This window comes from Mustela lutreola, chromosome X (genome assembly GCF_030435805.1).
Source record: "Mustela lutreola isolate mMusLut2 chromosome X, mMusLut2.pri, whole genome shotgun sequence".
In the NCBI taxonomy this organism is placed as follows: domain Eukaryota; kingdom Metazoa; phylum Chordata; class Mammalia; order Carnivora; family Mustelidae; genus Mustela; species Mustela lutreola.
In genome coordinates, this window is record NC_081308.1 from 64897713 (window position 1) to 64923344 (window position 25632).

Genomic DNA, 25632 nt, shown 5'->3' on the forward strand with positions numbered 1-25632 from the left:
CACTCAAAGGTAAGCAGAAAGGGGAAATCAGAGAAGAAACAAGAGAACAGAGATGAATGCTGAAATGGAAAATCACAAAGAACAAAGATGAATGCTGAAATGGAAAATCACAAAGAACAAAGAGACATTTAGACAGCAGGAAAGAAAGAGAAAATGGCCCAACAGAGACAGAAAAAATATACAGAAAAGAGAAATGTGAGATAATAGTAGAAAAAGCAGGAGGAAAGCCAGAATGAGAAAAAGGTGAAATGTCAAGCCAACAACAAGGGGAAGGGAAGACCAACAATCAGAGTTCACAACAGTAAAAGAAGAGAGGTATAGGCAGGACAAGTTATGAACAAAAAGCACACAAGCATGCAACACAGACCAAAACGGAAGAACATAGAAAGAAGAGCCAGATCTAGGAGAGCAAAGAGAATCAGTAACAAATTGAAAAAACAAAATGAAACAAAACTAGAGAGAGACATCTAAGACAAGACACAGATCACTCTTAGGAACAAAAACCAGACTGAGACAAAGATACACAGAGAAGAAACTAGCAAGAGAATCATGGGATGGCTAAGACACATTTTAAAGACAACCAAAGAGATTCAAGAAAGAAATAGACAAGCAAAGAAATACACACTTAGGAGTGAAAAAGATAAGCAAAGGCAGACATTCAGAGGAAAAGGGTAAGAAGTAAAGACAAGATACAGTAAGAGGCACAAACAGCATATGTGAAGCATCACGAAAAGGAAACAAGAAAAGAAAACCAAAAAGTACATTAATAATTAAAATAAACTATTATTAGTACTAATACTACTTATATTACTAACAGTAACAATTATTATAAGAACCACCACCAACTTAAATGTTTTTTATTTATAAACTTACACCTTACAAATTTCTTACATAGAACCAAAACATACCAACTCTGCCTACCATTAGATGGTATTTGTGGTCACCTGTATTGTGTCATATCAACTTATAAAATTTCTTAGTTTACTTTTAACTTACCATGGACCAAACTGCACTAAAGACTTTACATACATGATTTCATTTACTGTCACCTACAAGTCTAACCAAAAACTCTAAATTGACAAAGACCATACACCTAATGAGTGGCAAAAGATGTAAACACAGAATGTGGACCTTTCAATATTCTGCTTCAACTGTTTACAATGATTTCCAAAAGAGCCAAACAAGATGCCACAGATGTATGAATATTATTATAAAGGGCCCTTAGAGAGCACCTAGTCAATCTCCTCACTTTATATCTTTACTTTTCCCCATTCCTTAAAAAACAAACTTCATTTTCATATGCTTCACAACTATAATGGTAACTTCATGGACTGAGCTTCCTTTAACACTAAATCTGCAGATCTTCTTTCACAAGAAGCGAAAAAGATCCACCCTTTCAACAAAAAGAAAAAAAACCCTCTTTATGTTTTAGGCTTCTACAGTTTAGGCCTCTAAGAGTGGCAAAACATTTACACAGTGAAGATAAAGAGACAAGGTGAAACTCAATTACTTGGACACAACTGATAGGCAAACTGTAATATCTTCGAATTGCTTCAGTGAACCCAGTTGGTAATACAGGTTACTGGTTATCCTCAGATCTCACATTGCACACCCCTCCGTGTTAGACTATCATGCTTCATCCCATACAAACCTACAACAAATAAGCTCATAGCTAAAAATCCTCACAGGATTACAACACCAAAAACTTACTTCATTCTGCTGTTCTAAAATGCTAGTGTGCCAGGCATGTTGATCTTCCTTCGGTATGTTTCACTTTCTTGCACTTTGCACTGTTTTGGGAAGACAGTGATTTGGCAGAAAAGAAGGAACAATCAGGACCTATAAAAAATGAGAGGGGAAACCATGTAAATGCCATATAGAAGTATTAACTGAGTAGTGTGCAAGAGTTATGGGAAGATACAAATTTACGAGCTATGGAAACTATCTCTATGAAGCTTAAAAATAAATACATAAAGCTGAAGCCTTTAAGTCCCTAGAGATAAAACACAAGGTTTTTGTTCAAAAGAATAGGAAACTATGGCAAACACAGAAACACCATCAATCACAGTCTTAGTCTTCTGGTTGAATAATCTGTACAAAATCTGTATAATCAGGGTTTTTGTTCAAAAGAATAGGAAACTATGGCAAACATAGAAACACCATCAATCACAGTCTTAGTCTTCTGGTTGAATAATCTGTACAAAATCCGTATAATCAGGGTTTACTACTTACTGAATGGTTACCTCCATCTCCTAATCTGCATCCCCCTAATCAGCTTCTCTTACTGCCAACTTAGAGTATACAAGGTCCTAGTTCTTTAGAGCTTACCTGACAACAGAAACTTTGTGCCATTTCTGGTCAGGTTCCATTAATCAACAAGCATACAACTCCTATTTATCTTCTCAAACAGCTTGTTTTGTGTTTTAGCCCAAAGACATCCTAAGCCATCTTGACATATGTAAATGATTGTCAAAATTCCCCAGCAAGGCTTCAAGAAATACTCTAGGGACCAGAGGGTCCAAAATGATGATCTCCCCATGATCAATGTCACAAATGTGGCAGTTGCCCATGTTCTCCTAAAAGAAAGAATAATTAAGCTGTAAGTTTCTACCACACAACAGTCCCACCCTAAACATCCTAACTCATGCAGCCTCCTACTCTCTTCACATCATTTTACCCATTTCACACCCAGTTACTTCCCAGGTTAGTTAGGGAGCTATTTTTATCAAACCAGACACAGTCAGTAATGATGGAAACAATCTCAATGGAAAGCTATGTACAGTATAAAGCAAGGTCAAAATTAATAGCTACTAATTATGCTTTTAGAGACACAATTTACGCACCTCTGAAGGGTGGTGGTGGTTTTGAGAGTTCATCTTCCTCCCTGGGACCAGGGAAGAATCTTGATAAAACCTCCTGGCCTAGGGTTGTTGCCCAGTGGTAGTGAGCTTTTCCCCTGGAGGATCCTCATGCCCCATCTCCACCTAGGGATCGTCAAAGGGAACAGGTCACTAACACTGTAGAGCAACAAGCCTATTCTTCTGAAGAAGATCTGGAGAAGAGATCAAAGAAAAGTGTTACTGAAATGCAGAACACTGGGAAAGTCTGTCCCAATTAGCAACTAGTAGTTAAATTAAACCATGTCTCCTCTTTTCTTCATATGGATTGATGGGTGAAGACTGAGAGGTAAAGATTTAGTGCTCTATATCCCAGCTGAAGCCTAGTAACATGCAAATTCTTCTGTTCAGTCCAGCTCCATTCCTTGCACCTCCCCTCACCTCCAAGAGCAATTCAGAGCTGAATAATTACCAAAATTCCCATACTGTGCTTTATTTTCCAATCACCACTGATGAGCATTTCTCCAGAGTATATAATTAATATCCTATTCTCATCATAAAATATAGTGGGGTTCAAGAAATCAAGGAGTTGAAAACAGTAGAAATAATGTTTTCTCAATCAACTGAGCCATCAAGTCACTAAGAAAGGCTTCCATGTGATCTGACCCTATAGGTTAAGAATTCTTCTTCACATTGCCTCAGGCTTCTTTAATAAAGCACTATTTTAAGAACTGAGTGATCTACCTCAATCAGAGTACCTCTCATTCTAGTTTTATAGTATTTCCCTCTTTTAAAACTTGTATGTCAAGCAGTAAGTTGCTAGAGTGCTGCCAAGGTAAACAAAACTGTATTTTACTCAATCCACATGGTACATTTCTTGAACAGCTTATATAAATGGGTCCCAGGATATTCAGAGAAATCAATAATGGTTACAGGCATATAAAACACAAATTATTACAACAACTAAGCAAATCTATGCAAAAGGATAAACAAGATACAGAAAGCTAGGAAACCAATAGCTTTCACAGAAACTTGGGTCTCTGTTTTTCTACCTTTCAATAATTCTATGATTCCTCAAATTAAAAAACCCTCAAGTATTGTTTTAAGATTTTATTTATTTATTTGACAGACAGAGAAGCAGGCAGAGAGAGAGGAGGAAGCAGGCTCTCTGCTGAGCAGAGAGCCCGATGTGGGTCTCAGTCCCAGGATCCTGAGATCAGTACCTGAGCTGAAAGCAGAGGCTTAACCATCTGAGCCACCCAGGAACCCCAAGTTGTTTTTTTTTTTTTTTGAGAGAGAGAGAAAGAGCACAAATGGGTAGTGGGGACATGGGAAAGAGCACAGGGAGAGGAGAGACAATCTTAAGCAAACTCTATGCCCAGTATGGAGCCCAACACAGGGTTTGATCGTTCTCACCACCCTGAGATCATGACCTGAGCCAAAACCAAGAGTTGGAGGCTTAACCGACTGAGCCACCCAGGTGCCCTAGCCCTCAACTTTTTAAAATAAGGAAATGACAGTAACAATAGAATTGGGCCTGCCAAAACAGGGCTATGACACATATTTAGTTGGTACTTATGTATCAATGAATCCTCAACACCTAACTACCAGTCTGCCAAAGGATGGTAGAAATAATTTCAAGGGCTGCTAATCAGAAGGTGTAGGTTTGTTCGATCTTTCCCACTAAGTTGCTTTGAGATGTGAATGGAAGTAATTTATTGTTTTGCATCTCTCATTTTTTGTTTATGAAATGGGGATCAAGTATGCTTGCCCTTTCAAACCTCACTGGAACCTAACTCTGAGGGATAAATGAAATAAGCCAAACTCATCTGTAATGTTAAAATATATATGTATGTGCAAAAAAACATAAAAACACTGTATGAATTGATAAAAACTGGCTCATGTTCTGTTTTAAAAAGTAGAGCTGCAGGAAGTTAAAGTCCATAAAGCCAAAGACAGAATTCCCACAATGATGAGCTCTCCAAATTATCTTTTTCTCTCGGGTGGCATGATAGCCATCATTTTAAAGATTATTTGGAGGGACGCCTGGGTGGCTCAGTTGGTTGGACGACTGCCTTCGGCTCAGGTCATGATCCCGGAGTCCTTGGATCGAGTCCCGCATCGGGCTCCCAGCTCCACGGGGAGTCTGCTTCTCCCTCTGACCTTCTCCTTGCTCATGCTCTCTCTCACTGTCTCTCTCTCAAATAAATAAAAATAAAATCTTAAAAAAAAAAAAAAAGATTATTTGGAGCTTATCCAGAGTCTCAAAAAGAAAAATCTGCTGTATGTGAAGCTGCTTACAGCTACTTGTAGTCCTCATGCTCTGAATGTCCTTGAGAAGAAAGATGGGTCTCAGGAGTGTACCGGACTGCTGAGAAATCCTCAGCAACAACAAAAAACTAGGAAACATTAGATCTGAGGACTGGGATAAGAAACATATAAATGAGCCCAGAGCATCTTGGTAGTTCCAGAAAGTAAGAAAGTGCTCAAACGAAAAGCAGAAACCCACAAGGATGGGGCTATGTCCAATGAGCCAACTGAAAGAACTTCCAAAGTCCAAAACTAGAACAATCTGAATGAAAATAAGTAGTAATAACTTATTATCCAGAATATAAATATTCATGAGTCCATATTGATATAAATGAATTATCAAATAAATACATAAATTAGGGAATAACAGACACATTTCCTATGCAGAAGAATTCCAAATAACTTATACAGACACTCTACCATCAGAGAAGTGAAGCATAACTCCCCATTCTTTAAGCACATAGTGGCTTTCCTTTCAAATACAGTATGGGAAGGGAAAAAATAATTTTAATATAATAATAATTTTAAATGTTAAGTAGAGAAACTTGGCAAACAATACCTTAGTCAACTGGTAACAGTCAACATCAGTATCAATAGTGATATGTCACGTTAATAGTATGTACTCGAGAAAGAAGACTGCTATGGTCTTCTTCCCAAAAACTTGAGCCCAATCTAGCCACGAGAAGAACATCAGACAAATCCCAACAGAAGGACATTCTACAGAATACTTGACATTAGTCCTTAAAATTGTCAAAGCCATTAAAAACAAGGAAAGTCTGAGAAACTGCCATAACTAAGAGCCTAAGGAACACACAGTTACTAGATGCAAGGCGGTACCTTGGATGGGATCCTGGAACATAAAAAGAGCGTAAGAGAAAAACTGAGGAAATGTAAATAAAGTATAGACTTTGGTTAATAATATATCAATATTGGGGCGCCTGGGTGGCTCAGTGGGTTGAGCCGCTGCCTTCGGCTCAGGTCATGATCTCAGGGTCCTGGGATCGAGTCCCGCATCGGGCTCTCTGCTCAGCAGGGAGCCTGCTTCCCTCTCTCTCTCTGCCTGCCTCTCTGCCTACTTGTTATCTATCTCTGTCAAATAAATAAAATCTTAAAAAAATAAAATAATATATCAATAAAATAAAATATTGATATAAAATATTAAAAAATAATATATCAATATTGGTTCAGTTATTGTGACAAATGTATAATCGTACTATAAAACGTTAATAATAGGGGCACCTGGGTGGCTCAGCAGGTTAAAGCCTCTGCCTTCGGCTCAGGTAATGGTCCCGGGGTTCTGGGATTGAGCCCCACATCAGACTCTTTGCTCAGCGGGGAGCCTGCTTCCCCCTCTCTCTGCCTGCTTCCCTGCCTACTTGTCATCTCTGTCTGTCAAATAAATAAAATCTTTTTTTAAAAATGTTAATAATAAAGTAAAATGGGTATGGGGTATATAGGAACTCTCTCTGTACTATCTTCCAAAACCATTCTGAATACTCTAAAATAAGAAAGGTTTTTCCTTGTTAAATCTGCCAACTAGATGTTGAAGGTTTATAGATTGTAGGTTTTTTAAAAAGCATGCAAAATGGAACCTAAAAACTGGTAATTCTGTTTTCCATATTTTGCTACAATTATGTACCCTCATTGTTGGCAAAGTGTTTGTTTATAGAGATTTAATTGTAGTCAGTTTTTAAGTTGAAACATATGAAGCCCAAATATCAAGATCCGTAATATCAAAAAGTTATTAAAATTAGCAACTTGAACTCTTGTTCTTGTTCATCAATGGACCATAGAGAAGGACTTATTCAATCCACTATATAAAATGAAGGCAGCAGTTATAGCAATTTCAGTCAAGGGAGACATGTAATGCTGGAAAACTAATGATCATAAGAGAAACTGCATACCAATTACATTATACAATGGCAAGCATACTAACAATCATAATATAAATATGCCAAAGGTTTTCAAAAGTATGGATTAAAATAATCTAGATATTTTATAATGAGATCCAGTAACATAAAAATACAGCATACCAAAAGTTTTCAGAGCTATGGATAAGGTAATCTAGACATTTCATAATGAAACCCAGTAATGTACACTGATCTTCCAGCCATATCCCTATTTTGAAACTGCTATAAACATTCAATTACATATTTTATACAGTAAGAAGGTATTGTGTCTGCTGCATACCTTCTAGTATTTCCGAGGAAACTAGAAGAATAGCATTCTAGTTGGTCAAACAAAGTAATTCTTTAAGTCTACCCATCATCTAAGAAATCTAACACAAGTAAAATTTAAATTTTGCTTCAATCTTTAGCTCTAACATGAAGAAATCAAAAGCTCATTTCCAACACAGTCATCAAAATAGTAAAGTGTTCTTTATAAAACTCATTTTTACAGGGTGCACAAGGAACCTAACATTCCATGTCTCAGTGCTCTAATTTGGAGAGGTCAAGGAGGATCAAATAAAGCTTAAATCATCAATAAAAACAGCCAACTCAATGCCATCATTATAATGATATATAATTCTTCATGGCCATTGAAGTTTAGCTTGTTAAATTCAGTCAATCAGATATCTCAAACAAATACTTGAGATCCAACTTGAGTTGGATTTTGAGAGACACAGTGTTAAGTGCTATTTGTCTGTAGCCAAAACTATGGTAGTGAGGAAATCAAGTTTTCATCCGATCCAATCTGTACAATTTGACACAGAAGAAGGCATTAGCTCTGTTTAATCCTACACATCAGTAGTCTTCAACATCCAAACTTATAATAAGGTTTGAGGAAACAGCTACTTATAATAAGGTTTGAGGAAATAGCTCAGGTCAGGTATCAGTTTTCTTCTTTCTTTAAGCTGGTAAAAAATTCTCCCAGGATGCTTTCACAAATAAGAATATTTTAGCCGCCACCACAGACCAACTTTTTAAATTCCTTACTTAAGTCAAAAACTCCCATGCAGGGGTGCCTGGGTGGCTCAGTGGGTTAAAGCCTCTGCCTTCAGCTCGGGTCATGATCCCAGGGTCCTGGGATCGAGCCCCGCATCAGGCTCTCTGCTCAGCGGAGAGCCGGCTTCCTCCTCTCTCTCTGCCTGCCTGTCTACCTACTTGTGATCTCTGTCAAATAAATAAATAAAATCTTTAAAAAAAAAAAAAAAAAAAAAAAAAAAAAACCTCCCATGCAGGTATACATTTATTTGCCAACCAGGCCCAGATATCCTGAAAAATTAGGAATGATTAATCATAGCAACTCTAGTCTTACGATTTCCTACAATTTAGGGAGGTGGTAAGAGAAATGTGTAGATAAAGTTGGAGAAAGATAGGTAGAAAAACTAAAGGGGGATATGGGAAAAGATGCACAAAACCAGGGTCAGAAAGCTTCCTCCAATTCTGTATATTAAGGTTCTATAAGGAAGAAAGTCAGAAATGAAAACACAATAACCACTTAGAGAAATGCCAGAAAGAAAGAAAGGAAAAAAGAAAGAAGAGAGAAAGAAAGGCTCTATTTCCCAAAGGACAAAATGTCATTTTCAGGGATTGAGATACTCAATTCAAGTCTCTGTCTTAATTCATCAGCTATCCCTAGACACTGAAGTTGAGACAGATGGTGATTTGATCTAAGGTTAGAGTCAGAACCAAAGGCTAGGCATTCTTTTTCCCAGCTCAGAACTTTTTCATAATTCTGCCAGCAATTCATTCCTTCTGCCCCCAAACCAATGAAAAAAACAATGACTCACTCTACGGGTACCTGGGTGACACAGTCAGTTAAGTGCTTGAGTCTTAGTTTCGTCTCAGGAGGTGACCTCATGGTAGTGTGATCAAGCCCCACATCAGGCTCTATGCTCATAGTGCAGTCTGCTTGAGTTTCTCTCTCCTCCCTCTGCCCCTCCCCCCTCACATTCTCCTTCTCCTTCTCTCTCTCTCTCTCTGGAATAAAAAAAAATCTTTTAAAAAAGTGATTCACGGGACGCCTGGGTGGCTCAGTTGGTTGGAAGACTGCCTTCGGCTCAGGTCATGATCCTGGAGTCCCGGGATCGAGTCCCGCATCGGGCTCCCAGCTCCATGGGGAGTCTGCTTCTCTCTGACCTTCTCCTCGCTCATGCTCTCTCTCACTGTCTCTCTCTCAAATAAATAAATAAAATCTTTAAAAAAAAAAAAGTGATTCATTCGGGGCACCTGGGTGGCTCAGTAGGTTAAGCCTCTGCCTTCAGCTCAGGTCATGGTCTCAGGGTCCTGGGATCAAGCCCCGTGTGGAGCTCTCTGTTCAGCAGGAAGCCTGCTTCCCTTCCTCTCTCTCTCTGCCTGCCTCTCTGCCTACTTGTGATCTCTGTCTGTCAAATAAATAAATAAAATCTTTTTTATAAAAAAGTCATTCACTCTAAGAAATTATGTGCTTCATTAAAATGCATTTGCAAAACAAGAAACACTGGTGTAGTATCTGTAAACCCTCAGCTTACATAACCCCTAAGTAAACAGACCAAGGTGCTCCCTAGTCACACTTTACATTTTCCCCTTGCCACTTTTCTCAGTAAGTTTGTTTGCTCCTCTCGTCTTCCTCTGTGCCACACAGAACTTTCCAACATTATTTATGGTAAACATCAAACTGCCCAACACCACAATGATTTGTTCATTTTGGCATCCTCATCAAGAATCATGTCTTTGGTTTTGTAACTTATTCCAGTGTGTGACCCCATAAAGTTTATTAATACAAGGATTATCTCAATTTTGAAGATGCCCACATTTCCAGAGCATCCCATTTTATAAATTCAAGAGACTTTATTTCAAGCAATGAATTGAAATAAAACTCCAAGATTCACCTTTGGATGCCATCTAGTGCAGGCTTCAATCCACTTAAAGTTGATCCATCCTTCCTCGAGTGGGATACAGAACCAGCTCAGAATTCATCCCTTTAAAACAAATTCCAATAAAGTTATACTTGTATACTCATACAGAATAATTTGTTAAGTAACAATAAAAGATGTCACAAGCAGAGACCAGTGTTTCTCAAATTGGGGTGATTAAGAACCCTGGGGGTTTGTGGATATATCTTCATGGATCTCTAAATCCTACATAAATTATATAAAACATTGTATATCCTTTAATAAAGATCTTAAAACTGGAAAACATGTTTACATTTCAAATCACTTTCTTGAAGTCAACATTCCTCAAACCATGTTCTTTACGATCTCAAAAATTTTTGTTCCTTTAAAAGGCATTTTATAAAAAATTAAAAATTTAAAAAAAAATAAATAAAAGGCATTTTATCCTGACAACTTACTTAAGTTTGAGAAACAATGACCAATTGTTATATAATGATTAATATGATTAATTATATAATAATTATTAATATTATTATTAAATAATAATAAATCATTAAATGTATTATTATTAATACATTTCCAAGAAGGCTCAGGACCACTTGTATACTAACCCCAATCAGTCAGACTGGGGGATGTCTTTGGCATTGGTGGGAAACAAGCCATGAGGAAATATGGTTATGAATTAAAATGGGCAGTAAGGGATGCCCATGCAATACGGTTCTTCTTGCTCCTGCCAGGATGCATAGACGTGCACCAAGAATGTCTCAAATTTGATGTTAATAATTTTTTTCAGCTGGACCTCTGTGTTTGTTTTACATCAGGGAGACTAAGCTTTTTAGCTTACCAAGGTTATCTGTTGAAAAACTGAAGGGGAAAGGGTATAATTAACTTCATAAAGTGGGCAATGTCATCGTTTTCTTATAAAACTTACACTTCTCCATTCCCTTCTTGCCAAACAGGTTCCACAAATATTTCAAACTAAAAAGGAATCACTACTCATGTTTTGTGGCAGAGATAGAATTAAAAGGCACAAAAAGCCAACATATCACATTTGTACCCCCAATCTGAACCTTGAAAAGCTCAAGCTTATAATGAAATTTAACAATGAACAATTTCCCAGCCTTGGCATATAGCCAAACACAACACCTAGGCCTTATCTCTGTAATCACTTTTCATACTTCCAAAAGGGGTAAAAACCAAATTACATTAAAATAAACCAAGTGGACTACACATATGGCTGTACTATTAATCATACCCTGGACCAAAGAGAAAAAGTAAACCCACTTCCCTCTTTGTTTATCCAACTAATTTCAGACCCTAGTGGGCACCCTTTTTAAAACTCTGTAACTTATAATTCACACAAGGCAGCACTTGATCATCATTTCCTAAAGGTATTTCAAGTGCTCTTTTATTAGTTCCTCGGCAATATATCACAGGAATGAGGTTATACAGGACCATATCGTTTCTACCCATCACTTCAGTGTTAACTAGCATACGGCTGGGTATATAATATTTCTGTTGGTTAACTCATACGGTGAGATAGATATCTATCAGTAGATAGATAGATATAATTGCAGATGAGGTAGGAACAGGGAAGGAGACTTAAAGACCCTCCTTTCTACAGGTAGCATTTAAGAGAAGGAAAATAGAACAGGGAAAAGATTACTTAATAACTACAAAGTAGTACTTACAGTATTCTAAAGAGCCAGAGACTCTTCTTACAGTTGTCCAAGGAGCTAGTAGTGCATACTGCACCCTGAGCTGGGCGGATCTTTTGACATCCTTGTCAGAGGAATAGTATCCTTTTTCAGTGATTACAAAGAACTGCCGTTGTGATAACTAGTTACTTGCTTCAGCAGTTCCACATTAGAGACTTCTCTGCCACACCCTGCACACTAGAAGCTAGGATATTATTCATTTTACCAGGAAGCTATCTCACTGTTGAAATTTATGTCCAGAAGAATGATTAGAACTTAGCTTATTTCTCCTTTAATACAAAACAGGGCAATTGATACTATCATTCCTAAGTCCTCACTTCAGTGTAGTGCTTCAGGCTACTTTAGATTAGCAGAATTCAACAGGGTGCATTTTATATATGTAATAGGTTAATCAAGTAAGGTGAACTAAGGTTTTCAAAAATGCCTCAGCATATGTTCTCTCAGTTCATTCTTTGAAAGCAATCTTCTTGAAATAAGTAGGGGGGTGGTTGATGATCCAGATGAAGAAATTTAAAGACTAGAAAGTTTAGGTAGTTTCTCTAAAAGTGAATGGTGATGAAGCCCAAATAAAGAGTGGTTTTTAGGGACGCCTGGGTGGCTCAGTTGGTTGGACGACTGCCTTTGGCTCAGGTCATGATCCCGGAGTCCCGGGATCGAGTCCCGCATAGGGCTCCCAGCTCCACAGGGAGTCTGCTTCTCTCTCTGACCTTCTCCTCGCTCATGTTCTCTCTCACTCTCTCTCAAATAAATAAATAAAATCTTAAAAAAAAAAAAAGAATGGTTTTTAAATGGTGGCAGAGCCCAAAGATATGTGTCTTAAGAGTTCCACTCTAGAACTCTTGGGAATACTTAAAATAGCAAGATTCATAGTGGTCTATCCACAGACCCACCACCCATAGTAAAATGAGAGACACTGGTCATCAAGTACATGGTATAAATGGGTTTTTGGACTTCAAAAATTAAATGACCAGGTTTACAATTCCATTTTGCAAACAGCATTTTTTTAATTGTATCCTGGCAACCAGCACTGTACAATAGCAATATACAAGAGAGGAAGAGAGATTCTTGGCCAGGCAATCTGCTCTGGAAGGAAGAATGCACAGATGGTGCTAATCTTTCTTCCTGGGGAGACAATTTTCAACTGATACTTATACTGAAAATCAGTAATAAGGGGTGGCAATCCAGCTTTGTAGGCCTGACTTGCCTTGAGCATTTTGCTTAGTAAAGCAGTAACAGAGGTGGGCAGGGACGGTTCCTGTCCCAGAATGTGACAACTGGGATTGCATCATTAACAAGTGCAGAAAAAAGAGTGAAGGTCCATCCACCTAATTCAGGCCTGCTTTTGGTAGTCAATACTGCACATGACATCAAAGTGATAGGAAAATCTTGGGCTGATGAGCTAAAAAAAAATGGGACAATCAGTACTGCGTTAACATAGAAGGGACTTTGGGCAGTCAGCAATGCAATGCAAAGAAGTGGAGGGGTCCGTGTCTGATGGGTGGGACCAAGGAAAGTGCAACTGAAGCATTACAATAATATAAAGTGGGTAAAGCAATGACATCAGGGATTACTAATGTATTAAGTCCAAGAGAAAGGGCCTTGTTCAGTCAACATTCCCCAGCAATAAAGCAAAAGGGGCAAGGGATGGGGGCAGAGCGGAGGGACAATCTTATTCAATGGCTGAATACATGAACACCTGAAACTGTGACAAAGGTCCATAGGAAGGGTCCAAGGGTGAGCACGGGATGGGAAGAGGGATGATAAGGGGAAGACCATGAGTACTTGGAATTTTATACATAGGAGCAATACAAAAGGAGAGGGAGTATGGGTTGCTATTTGATAGACAAGTTCACAGCATATTGCAATGTTTATACTTAATTATGTCATGCAAAATTGGGGCTGGGAGTGTTTATCTAACAAGGCCAGGGAGGAAAAATTCATTGCTAATTGCCATTGTGCCCATTAACAGTCCCAGGAGTTTTGTGTGTTCAGCAACCCCTATAGTAATGCAAAGGGGTTTTAAGGGAATGTTATCCTAAACCTAACAGAAGGGAACATAGATAATTGCCCATTGACAGTCCAAGAAAGAGACCTTAGTCAGTACCCCTAATGAATACAAAGGGAGTACAATAGGTCCCATAATTGATAGTGGTGCATATTAATGGTCCAAGAGCTGAGGTCATCCTTTCACACTGCACAGATCAACAAACAAATACAAGTATGTATATTAATAATCTCAAGAAGAGCTCATTTATGGTTAACATGCCCCTGATGCAAAGGGGGTTTGATGGGATGCAATTTATGGTTAACATGCCCCTGAAGCAAAGGAGGTTTGAGGGGATGAAAAGATGGACAATTGCAATCATACACATTAAAGTCCAAAAGAAGGGCATTAGAGGTAAACTGCATCTCCTTACTCCAAAGCAAAGAGGGTACAGGGGTTCTAGTATAAGACGTGCTTAGCAAACTGCACTTATACACATGAACTTTCCAAGTGAAAGAGTTTAAATAGTGGACACTACCTGCTAAACATGCTAAGAAAGTAGGTAGGGTCCTTATAGAGTACATAAAACAGGGGAAAATTTCAGCTGTACATATTCACAGCCCAAAAGAGGACCTTAGTTCATCAGCACACTCTGCTGTATTGCAAAGGGAAGGTGAGAGTGTAGGGCCTTAGTCTACTGAAGACAACAGACAATTTCAATTGAGGAATGAATGTTAGCAGTTTACTAGAAAGAACTTTGGGAGAAAACAGTATCTCCTGCAGCACTGCAAAGGAGGTACGATAGTTCTGGAAGTAACAGAGTTGTGGAAAACTACAATTCTACATATTAACTATTCAGATGTAAATGTCTTAGCAATGGGCACCACCACCTACTGGAAGGCTTAGAAGTAGGGGGTGAGGGGGTCTCCTCATCTAGTGCATAAGAACCTGGACAAATGTAATTATGCACATTAATAGGACAAGTTGGGGTCAGCAACCCTGGTATACTCAATGACATACAACAGGGTAGGATGAACTAAGCTGCAGTCCTGTACACTAATGCCCAAGGGATATGGTATGGTTAATTAAAACCATGTACTTTGTACAAATGTAAGGATTAAGTAATGGGAACTCCCTGCTAAAAGGTAAAGAGAGTGGGGAGAGAGGTGCCCTTATTTAGTGTACAAAAACATGTACAAATGAAATTATGCATAATCACAAGCCATGAGAAAAGGCCTTAGTGATCAGTACCCCCGCTGTACTACAAAAGGGGTCTGAGAGGGTAGTACCTTATTCAAATGGGATGAAGCATGTGTAGTTATGCACATTAATATCCATGGTGCGTAGTTGTGGTCAAAGATAACTGTGCTCCTTGACTGCTCAAATATAACAGCCTTAGAGGGGGCACTCCCTACATAACAGATAACAGACAGGAGTGGGGAGAGGTGTTCTTCTCTAGTACACAGGAACCCAGACAAATACAATCATGCATCTTAACAGGCCAAGAAATGGGACCTTATGGGTCAGAATTCCCTGCAGTACTTCAAAGGCCGTGTAAAGGCGAAGAATCCTAATTTAATTGTCATTACACTCATTAACAGTTTGAGGAAGAGGCCTTAAATTGACAGTATCCCACGCAGTACCTCAAAGGTTCTGAGAAGAGTCAGGGACAAGTTAACTCAAAGGAGAGTGGACAACTGAAACTACACACAGCCACAGTTCCAAGAGAAATGCTTGAATGTGGTCAGTCACCTCCACTTTGGTAAAGGCAAAGTCCTGAACTTAAAGGTACAGTTGTAGACAACTGAGTGGGTACAAAACAACGAAGGTTGTGCAGATTAACTGCGTTAGTGTGTAAAATCTTGAGTAGTAGGCACCTCCCACTGGAATATAAACAGTATGGGGAGGATCCTAACCTGGTGCACAGGTATAAGAGCAAATGTTAAGTATGCACACAGTCTAAGAGAGTGAATCTTGGCTAGTCAGAAGCCCCTGCAATAACGTAAATGGGGCAAGGAAATGAGATCTTATTCTAACATAAGGGAGCAAGGATTCCTGTAATTATGCACATTTAAACTGCACAGGAGAAGCAGTCATAGTTGGTCAGCACCCCTGACAGAGAAGGTGTGATAGGGATGGGACCCCAGTGCAACACGGCACGTTAACTGTCCAACAGAAAGACTGTAGGTGGTCAGTACCCCCCAGTAGAATACGAAGTAAGGGCATTAGCTTATCAAGAGGGCGTATGTACATTAAGAGTCCCAAGGAAAGAATTTTGGGATACTAGCATCCCCTGATGTAAAAAAAAAAAAATTGATGTAAAAAAAAAAAAACACTGGAATTTTGCACACCAATAGTTCCAGAAAAAAGTAACTGAGGTAATTAATTCAAAGAGCGTACGGGAGACTTAATGAAAGACACAGTATATCAATTACCATGGTTCACTTTATCCTAGTACAAAGGTATTAAAGTTCATCCACTGCTGAATACAAGTGAAATTAGAGAAATCTAGTGCAGAGGAAAAGGAACAAATACAATTATGCCTATTAACAATACAGAAGGGGGGGGGCTTGGTTTTCAGCAAACCCGTACTGTAATGCTAAAAAGGTAGGAGTGAATGGGATACATCTTAATTGTCCCAAGCACTTCTGAGGTGATGTAAAAGGAGAGGGCATGGGATCCTACACTAACAAAAGGGACCACAACTGCATTTAAGCACAGCTACAGTCCTAAGTACCCTCTGCTATAATGCAGAGACTATAGGAGGGCGTGGAAAAATATACCAACAAAGGGAACCACTGCCAAAGTTAAGCACTTTATCCTTCCCAAATACACTCCCAGATAATGTAAAGGAAGTTGGTGTGCATGGGATCCTTCAAAACAGAAGGTACCACAGCTGTGATAATCTGACAGGCCCAAGTACTCTCTGCTATAACGCAAGAGTTGGGGGTGTAGGATCCTAAACTAAGAGAAGGGAACGCAGCTGCATTAAGCACCTTTCAGTACCAAGTCTGCTCCCAGGTAATATAAAGGGAGGAGGTGATCATGACTAGCAAAATGGACCACACCTGTATTTAAGCACATTAACAGTCCAAGTACCATTTGCTGTAATGCAGCAAAGGGAGTTAGAGGACATCGGATCCTAGACCAACAGAGGGCACCACAGGTGCAAGTGAGCACTTTAACGGTCTCAAAAATCCTCCCAGGTAGTGTAAAGGGAGTAGAAGGGGATGGGATCCTAAACCAACAAAAGTGACTACGCCAGCAATTAAGTACTTTAACAGCCCCAAGTACCCACTGCTATAATGCAAAAGAGGAGGAAGGCATGGGAAAACTAGATATACAAAAGGGACCGCAGCTCCAACTGAGCATTTAAACAGTCCCTAATACATCCTCAGGTAATGCAAAGTGAGTTGGAAGACATAGAATCCTAGGTTAATAAAAGGGATCAGGACAGCAATTAAGCCCATTAAAAGTCCCAAATATCAGGGTGCCTGGGTGGCTCAGTGGGCTAAAGCCTCTACCTTCGGCTCAGATCATGATCTCAGGGTCCTGGGATCGAGCCCAGCATCGGGCTCTCTGCTCAGCAGGGAGCCTGCTTCCCTCTCTCTCTCTGCCTGCCTCTCTGCCTACTTGCAATCTCTCTCTCTCTCTGTCAAATAGATAAAACCTTAAAAAAAAAAAAGTCCCAAATATCCTCTGCTGTAATGGACAGAAAGTTAGAGGGCATGGGATGCTTGACTCACAGAAGGGACCACAGCTGCAAATGAGCACATTACAGTCCCAAATCTGTTCCTAGGTAATGCAAAGGGAGTTGGAAGGGGCTGGAAACTAGACTAATAGAAGGGATGACAATTTTAATTATACAAAGTAACATTCCCAAATCTGCTCTCAATAATAGGGGAGAAGGAAATGAGATCCTAGACTAACCGACGGGACCACACCTGCAATTAAGTACTTTAACAGTCCCAAGTACCATCTGTTGTAATGTAAAGAGAATAGGAGGGCATGGTAAACTATACTAAGAAAAAATTCTCGATTTAGTAGTGTGGCACCTTCTAACAGTCCCCAAACTCCTCCCAGATAATGTAAACAGAGTAGGAGAAGATGGGATCCCAGGAATTCCAGAAGGTACAACAGCAGCATTGAATTAACAATTACCAATTAACAATTAGCATTTAATTAACAATTAACAATCCCAAGGACCCTCTGCTGTAATGTAAATTGAATAGGAGGACTTGAGAACCTATACTAATAAAGAGACAACCGCTGCAATTAACAACTGAACAGTCCCAAATACACTGCCAGGTAACACAAAGGCAGTTGTAGGGCTTGGGATACGAGACTAACAGGAGGGACCACAGCTACAGTTAAGCCTATTAACAGTCCAATGCCCTCTGCTGTAATATATTTGGAGAACACTGGGATCCTATAACAACAGAAGGGATCACAGATGCAATTAAGTACTTTTTAGTTCCAAATACCACCAGCTAATGTGTAGGAGATGGGCTCCTAGACCACCGGAAGGGACCACAGGTAAAATTAAACATATTAATAGTCCCAAGTAGTCCCTGCTGTGTGCAGGAGTTGGAACATGTAGGACCCAGACTAAGAAAAGGGACCACAGTTGCAAATGAGCACATTAATAGTCCCAAATCCACTTCCAGATAATACAAAGTGAGTAGGAAGGGATGGGACCCTAGACAAAGAAAAGGGACCACAGCTGCAGCTAAGCACTTTAACAGTCCCAAAAACAATCCCAGGGAATACAAAGGGAGTTCAAGGATGTGAGATCCTAGACGAACAGAAGGGACCACAGCTGCAATTAAACAGCTTAAAGGTCTCAAGTACCCTCTGCTGCAATGCAAAGGAAGTAGGAGGGCATGGGAAACTAGACTAACAGGAGGGACTGCAACCGCAGTTAAGCACAGGAACAGTCCCAAATGCCCCGCCGCGTAATGTGAAGGGAATAGAAGGGGAATGGGATCTAGACTGACAGAAGGCACCACAGCTACATTCAAGCACCTTTGGGTGCCAGGTATCCTCCGCTATAATGCATAGGGAGCTGGAGAGGATGGAATCCTACATTAACATAAGGGGCAAGGCTTCACTTAAGCATATAAGAGACTCATAAACATTACGTGTAATGCAAAAGGAGTTAAGTGGGTATAGGATTCTACCTTAATATAAGGGACCATAGCAGCTTCATTTAAGCACTTTAATAGTCTCATGTAAACTCTAATGCAAACTGAGTAGGTGCGGATGGAATCCTAGACTAACTAAAGAGACTCCGGTGGCAATTAAGCACATTAACAGTCCCCCAAGTATCCTCTGCAGAAATGCAAAGGAAGTAGAAGGGGATGGGATCCTAGACGAACAGAGGCATCATAGCTGCCTTTGAGGAGCTTAAAGATCCCACTACCCTCTGCTATAATGCATAGGGAGTTGAAGAGGATGGAATCCTACCCTTAAAGGGACCATGGCTTCATTTAAGCACATTAACAGTCCCATGGATGTTCCATGATAATGCAAAGGGAGTAGGTAGGGATAGGATCCTAGTCTAAAAGAAGGGACCATAGCTGCATTAGAGCCCATTAACAGTCCCTCACACCCTCAGTGGTAATGCAAACCCTGTAGGAGGGCACGGGATCCTAGACAAACAGAAGGGACTATAGCACCAATTATGCACATTAACAGTCCCAAGTATCCTCTGCAGTAATGTAAAATAGGAGAGGACGGAAACATAAACAGAAGGAGACACAGCTGCATTTAAACACCTTAAAAGGTCTCAAGTACCCTCTATGTAATGCTAAGGAAGTTAGGTGGGGATGGGATCCTACACTAACAGAAAGTACCACAGCTGTCTTTTTGAGGACCTTGAAGATTCCAACTACCCAACTCTGCTGTAATGCACAGGGAGTTAGAAAGGATGAAATCCCTAAACTAACATATGGGCTGTAGCTACATTTAAGCACATTAATGGTCCCATATACCCTCCATGATAATGCAAAGGAAATAGAAGGGGATAGAATTCTAATCTAACAGAAGGGACCTCAAGTACACTTTAGCATATTAACTGTTCCTCGCACCATTGGAGGTAATGCAAACCCTGTAGGAGGGCATGGGATCCTAGACAAACAGAAAAGACTATAGTGGCAAGTAGGCATCTTAACAGTCCCACGTATCCTCTGCAGTAATGCAATGTAGGAGAGTATGGAAACAAACAAGGGGACGCAGCTTTAAGCACCTTAAAGGTCCCAAATACCCTCTATCGCAATGCAGAGGAAGTTAGCATGGAATCCTACATTAACATAAGGGATCATAGCTGCATTTAAGCATATTAACAGTCCCAAGTACCCTCTGCAATTATGCAAATGGAAATAGGCAGGGATGGAATCTTAGGTTAACTGAAGAGACCTTAGCTGCCTTGAAGCACATTAACAGTCCCTTGTACTTTTTATGGTATTGCAAACCCTGTAGGAGGGAACAGGATCCTAGACAAACAGAAGGGACTGTAGTGGCAGTTAGGCACATTAGCAGTCCCTTGTGCCTACTGTAGTAAATGGAAACCCGAAATGAGGATAGGATCCTAGAACAAAAGAGACAGTAGCTGCATTTAAACAGTTAATTGTCCCTTGAACCTTCTGTAGCAATGCCAGTTTAGGAGAGGATGCGATTACAAACAGAAGGGACTGTAGTGGCAATTAGGCACATTAACAGTCCCAAGTATCCTCTGCAGAAATGCAAAGTAGTAGGAGGGGATAGGATCCTAGACTAACAGAAAGCACCAGAGCTGCCTCTGAGGACCTTGAAGATCCCAACTACCCTCTGCTGTAATGCATAGGGAGTTGAAGAGGTGGAATCCTACACTTAAGGGACCATGGCTTCATTTAAGCACATTAATAGTCCCCTGGATGCTCCATGATAATGCAAAAGGAGTAGATAGAGATGGCATCCTAGTCTAACAAAAGGGACGGTAGCTGCATTAGAGCACATTAACAGTTCCAAGCACCTTCTGCAATAATGCGGAGTTAGGTGGGGACCACATCCTAGGTTAACAGAAGAGATCGTAGCTGCGTTTAAGCACACTAACAATCCCTTGTACCCTCTGCGGTAATGCAAACGGTATGGAATGGGATGCGATGTGATGCTAGACTAACAGAAGGGATTGTAGCAGCAATCAGGCATGCTAACAGTCCCAAAAATCCTCTACAGTAATGCAAAGTAGGAGAGGATAGGAACATACACTAACCCTTTAAGCACCATGAAAGTCAAAATTACCCTCTGCTGTAATGCACAGGGAGTTGGCCAGGATGGAATCCTACACTAACATAAGGGTCTGCATATTAACAGTCCCATGTACCCTCCATGATAATGTAAAGGGAGTATGTGGGAATGGGTTCCTAGTCTAACAGAAGGGACAACTGGTTAATTAGCAGTCTCAAGTACCCTCTGCAATAACGCAAAGAAAATTAGGTGAGGATGGGAACCTAAGTTAAAAGAAAAGACAGTAGCTAAATTTAAGCGCCTTAACAGTCCCTTGTACTCTCTTTGTTAATGCAAACCATGCAGGAAAGGATAAGAATCTAGACAAACAGGACTATAGTGCCAATTACGCACATTTACCGTCCCAAGGAGCCTCTGCAGTAATGCAAAGAAGTAGAAGGAGATGGGAAGAAAAACAGAAGGGGCCATACCTGAATTTAAGCACCTTAAAGGTCTCAAGTACCCTCTGCTAAAATGAAAGGAAGTAGGAGTGCATGGGAAACTAGATTAACAGAAGGGACTATAGCTGCAATTTAGCTCATTAACAGTCCCAAACACCATCTGCTCTAATGCAAAGAAAGTGGGAGGGCACAGAATCCTAGACTAAGAGAACGGACTGTAACTGCAGTTAAGCACATGAACAGTCCCAAATGCCCTGCCATGTAATGTAAAAGGAGTAGAATGGGAATGGGATCCTAGACTGACAGAAGGCACCACAGCTACGTTCAAGCACCTTAAAGGTGCCAAGTACCCTCTTCTATAATGCAGAGAGTTAGAGAGAATGGAATCCTACATTAACATAAGAGACAAAGCTGCATTTAAGCACAATAACAGTCCTGTGTACACTGTGTGCTAATGCAAAGCCAATAGAAGGTGGATGGCATCCTAGACTACTGGAAGGGACCACAGGTAAGATTAAACATATTACTAGTCCCAAGTAGTCCCTGCTGTGTGCAGGAGTTGGAACATGTAGGACCCAGACTAAGAAAAGGGACCACAGTTGCAAATGAGCACATTAATAGTCCCAAATCCACTTCCAGATAATACAAAGTGAGTAGGAAGGGATGGGACGCTAGACAAAGAAAAGGGACCACAGCTGCAGCTAAGCACTTTAACAGTCCCAAAAACAATCCCAGGGAATACAAAGGGAGTTCAAGGATGTGAGATCCTAGACGAACAGAAGGAACCACAGCTGCAATTAAACAGCTTAAAGGTCTCAAGTACCCTCTGCTGTAATGCAAAGGAAGTAGGAGGGCCTGGGAAACTAGACTAACAGGAGGGACTGCAACCGCAGTTAAGCACAGGAACAGTCCCAAATGCCCCGCCGTGTAATGTGAAGGGAATAGAAGGGGAATGGGATTCTAGACTGACAGAAGGCATCACAGCTACATTCAAGCACCTTTGGGTACCAGGTATCCTCCACTATAATGCATAGGGAGCTGGAGAGGATGGAATCCTACATTAACATAAGGGGCAAGGCTTCACTTAAGCACATTAACAGTCCCATATACACTGTTGTGCTAATGCAAAGCTAACAGAAGGGATTGTAACTGCAATTAAGCCCATTTACAGTCCCAAGTAGCTTCAGCAGTAATGCAAAGGAAATAGGAGGGGACAGGAACATAAACTATCAGAAAGGGCCACAGCTGCATTTAAGCACCTTCAAGTGCCCAAGTACCCCGTGCAGTAATGCACAGGGCATTAAAGAAAATGGAATCTTACAGTGATGTAAGCAACCACAGCTGCCTTAAAGGACATTAACAGTCTCAAGTACTGTTTGCAATAATGCAAAGGAAGTTAGAGGAGGGCTGGATCCCAGGTTAAGAGAAGAAACCATAGCTGCCTTTATGCACATTAATAGTCCCTTGTACCTTCTGTGGTAATGCAAATGCTGTAGGAGGGGATGGGATCCCAGATAACAGAAGGGACTATAGTGGCAAGCAGGCACATTCAGAGTCCCAAGTATCCTCTGCAGTAATGCAAAATAAGAGAGGATGGGAACATAACAGAAGGGGCCACAGACCGTCTTTAAGCACCTCAAAGATCTCAACTACCCTCCGTTGTATTGCAAAAGAAGTAGGAGCACAAGAGAAACTAGATTAACAGAAGGAACTACAGCTGCAATAATCTCATTAATCATCCCATTGCACCCTTCACAAAGGGAACAGATGGGGATAGGATCCAAGCCCAGGGATGTAACTGCAATTACGCATATCAACAGTCTCAAGTACCCTCTGCAATAATGCAAAGGAATTTAGATGAGGAAGGGATCCTAGGTTAAGAGAGACCATAGCTGCCATTTAAGCACATTAGCAGTCCCTTGTACTCTCTGTAATGCAAACTCAGTGAGAGGGAGGAGGCTGGGATCCTAGACAAGCTGAAAGGACTCTGGCAGCAATTATCCATGTTACAGTCCCCAGTATCCTCTGCAAAAATGCAAAGGAAGTAGGAGGGGATGGGATCCTAGATGGACAGAAGGCACCGCAGCTGCCTTTGAGGACCTTAAAGATCCCAGCTGTACAACTCTGCTGTAACGCACAGGGAGTTGAAGAGGATGGAATCCTACACTAACATAAGGGACAGAGCTGCATTTAAGCACAATAATAGTCCCCTGGACATTTTATGCTAATATAAAATGAGTAGGAAGAGATAGGAACCTGGACTAACAAAAGGGATTAATAGCTGCGATTAAGAACATTAACATTTCCAAATGTTCAGTTCAGTAATGCAAAGGAAGTAGGAGGGAATGAGAGCACAGAAGGGAACATAACTGCCTTAAGCCCTTAAAGGGCCCAAGTAGCCTCTGCAGTCATGCAAAGGGAGTTAGGTGGAAATGGGGTTCTAAGTTAACTACAGGAGACACTGGGGATCACAATTTTGCATACAAACAATTTTAAGAAAAGAGCCTTCAATAATTAGCACCTTTTAGATGTAAAGATGGTGCAGAATTCCTAATACAAAAGGCTCAGTCTAATCAATTAATATTGTACACATAGTGTCCTATGTGTATAGTTCTTTAGTAAAGGTCCCGTTAGAATACAAAGGGATTGGGTGTGGCTAGTTCACAGAACATGTGCCAATGCAATTATGAAAATTATCAATGCCAGAGGATCCTTGAGTTATCAGCCCACATTATAGCGTGCAAATGGGATACAATGGCCCTTTCAAATAGACAGGACTCTGTACAACTGTAACGGTGCAAATTAACTGTCCAAGAACTGAGTTCTTGCATAATCTGCACTCCCTAGCAATATCCCAAAGAGATTAGGATAGGGTGGGATTTCATTTTTTATTGCACAGCACCATGGATATATGCAATTATGCACATCAACTGTTTAAAGGAAGTGACCTCGGGTAATCAGAACTCCTCATAAGCAATGGCATAAAGATAAGGTTGTATCCCAGACTAACTGTTGGGGCAACGGGCAGTGAGGATTTTTACATATTAATACTAGGTAGTAAGCAGTCTGCGCTACCTAGGAGTAATGAAAAGAGCATGGGTGGATCTTATCTTTTAGGCAGGACCAAGAACAATGATGACTATATGCATTAATATCCCAAAGTAAAGAACTTAGAGAGGATGGGCACCTCTGCGACAATGCAAAGTTGCAAAGGATTTGTGTAATGAACAGGGGTGTGGACAATTGGGATTATACTCATTAATCATTCAAGGAACATGGTCCCAGGTAGTACTTCCTAGTAGCAATGCAAAGGGGATGAAGGGACATTGATTACTGGGCAAGACAACGTACAATTACAATTTGGTACCTTAATTCCAGAAGCAGGACAAAAATGGTAGAGTGCCTTTGTTTAATGAACAAGGCTGATATGATTGGGACTGAGCATGTTAACTGTTTGAAGACTCATGTTTTCTGCACCCACTTCTGAATTCAGCAAAAGGGTTTTGGACTGGGATCCAATCCAATGGGCAGGATTATGGACAATTAAAATTATACTCAGTGTAGTGTTCAGGTGATCAGCACAATTTATGAACACTGCCCAGAAAACTGGGACTGTGACTACTGCACCAATGACAGAGGAATGGTTTCTCCTTCCTCAAGGGCAGGGGAAAGATAATAACCAAAATTATGAACAATAGGTGTCTGATATGAAGCTTTCAACCAACATTTTCTAACAAGAACACAAGGTTTGGATTGTTCTAACATGGGACAGGGGACAAATGGGACTGTGTACATTAATTGGAAACGACTCAGGTAGTCAACTCAGGAAATAAGCAATGCTAGAGGAAGAATATTCCAATCTTATGGACAAACAATGGACAATTTATTTTTAGCACCAAATCAATGCAAGTTGGGAATGACTTTAGGGGTGATGGCTGGGGCTGGGGCTGGGGCTGGGGCTGGGGCTGGGGCTGGGGCTGGGGCCGGGCCTGGGGCTGGGGCTGGGGCCGGGCCTGGGGCTGGGCCTGGGGCTGGGCCTGGGGCTGGCCTCGGGGCTCAGGGCTGGGGGCTGGGGACTGGAGCCTCGGGGCTGGGGCTGGGGCTGGGGGCTCGGGGCTGGGGGCTGGGAGCTGGGCGCTGCGGGGTGGGGGCTGGGGGCTGGGACTGGGCAGCTGAGGCTGAGGCTGGGGCAGTGCTTGACACAGGGCAGAGGAAGGGCCGGTGTCAGATGATGGGAGTGGGGCAGTTGCTGGGAGCAGGGTTGGGGAGGATCTGGGGGCTGTGGAGAAAAGGCACCACA

At 40.8% G+C, this 25632-nt stretch overlaps 1 long non-coding RNA gene across 1 annotated transcript; it reads right to left on the minus strand.

Moving 5' to 3' along the window:
- Positions 1-132: 132 nt before the first annotated feature.
- LOC131820868 (uncharacterized) lies at positions 133-25295 on the minus strand. The gene is made up of 6 exons (XR_009349807.1): positions 11655-25295; positions 9961-10050; positions 2844-3052; positions 2329-2576; positions 1711-1839; positions 133-624 (listed from the first exon to the last, which is right to left on the minus strand). It is a non-coding gene; the product is annotated as an uncharacterized LOC131820868 (long non-coding RNA).
- Between the last annotated feature and the right edge of the window lie 337 nt (positions 25296-25632).